The following is a 1,638-nucleotide window of genomic DNA, read 5'->3' on the forward strand; positions in this document are numbered from 1 at the left end:
TGTCCACGGTTTTTGGACTGCCCCTACCCCTCAACATAATTCGTTTCTTGAACACCTTAATTTACATATTCAACATGCATACAATACACTACAATGTCCACAACAACAACAATCAAATTATAGCCCAAAACAGTCCATGAATTCGTCCAAAACAGCCCCCTGTCCGGTTTCATCACAACTACTCCAACTTCATGATTTTCATTCGTTTATCCAACTACAATGCATTCAATTCATTTCCAATACATGTTCAACAAGATTAAGCATGACTTCATCAGAATCTTCAACACATGATTCATTTTAAATTCGAGCAAAAACAGTCCAATAGCCAACATGCAACATCACAACCAAACTCCCACAATCTTTGTTCATTTACATATGTTGATACATATTCAATTCACTAACAATACATGCACAATGAAATCAGTCATAAACTCACCTCACACACGGCTCACTCTCTACTTCAACTACAACCACAATCCAACAACAACATGCATGAACTATACATTCAAATCATCATGCAACACAAGAAACAACAAACATTCTTACCTTTCAATCTTGTGCTTCACTTGGCCGAATTTCCAACTCTATTGAGTGCTTCACTTTCTTGTTTCTCTTCAACAACTAATACACTTTCTTACACACTAGATGAGGGATAGTTTTGATGGAGAAAAACTGGAATTTCTGGGCAGATTTGTGGACCTCACTCTCGGCTAGCTCTTGGCCGAGAGTTTCCCTCTCTCTCTCTAAGTGTTCTCTCACTTTGTAGTGTTGAAATGGTGTAATGTAGTGAGATATGAATCAGATTATTTTGTATATACACTCCCTCAATGCTTTGGACATGTGTATCACACTAACTTGGGTCAATATTCTTTGACCAAGGCACTATAGTGCACGGCTAGCTATGTCCATTTAAATGGACTGATTTTTGGTCTTTCCAATCCCATTTATTAATCCAATTATGGTTAGTTTAATCCCAATTTTCCATTACTAGTTTAATGCCACACGTGAATTGTGAATAAATTGTGACTCGACACGAAACCGGAAGTTAAAATCTCTACTTCATATCTTAAGATAGTCTTGCCTTTAACTTGTCGCGCTTATTTTAAAACGTCCTGACGTATGAAAATACGGGACATAACATCCTCCCCCCCTTTAGAACATTCGTCCTCGAATGTCGATTTTATCCCGTTAGGTTCTATAAGGGTTTTGGGAAGGGTTTTCCTTATTGCTAACATATAAATTGAGCAGACAAGTTAACACAATCAAGTAAGGGAGTTTAAATTACATGTAGATGTGGAAAACAAGTGAGGATATTTCTTTTTCATCTCCTCTTCAGCCTCCCAAGTCATCTCCTCCCTATTATTGTTCCGCCACAACACTTTAACCGACGCCACATCTTTTGTTCGTAACCTCCTGATTTGTCGATCAAGTATGGCAATAGGTTGCTATTCATATGATAGCTCCTCTGTTACCTGAATATCACCTGTAGGGAACACCCTGGAAGGATCGCCTATATACTTCCGAAGCATGGACACATGGAAGACCGGATGTACTGCTGCCAAGTCCGCTGGCAGGTCTAACTCGTAGGCAACTTGGCCTACCTTACGGATGACCTGATAAGGTCCAATGTACCTTGGG

The sequence above is a fragment of the Lycium barbarum genome, chromosome 5 (genome assembly GCF_019175385.1).
Source record: "Lycium barbarum isolate Lr01 chromosome 5, ASM1917538v2, whole genome shotgun sequence".
NCBI classification, from domain to species: domain Eukaryota; kingdom Viridiplantae; phylum Streptophyta; class Magnoliopsida; order Solanales; family Solanaceae; genus Lycium; species Lycium barbarum.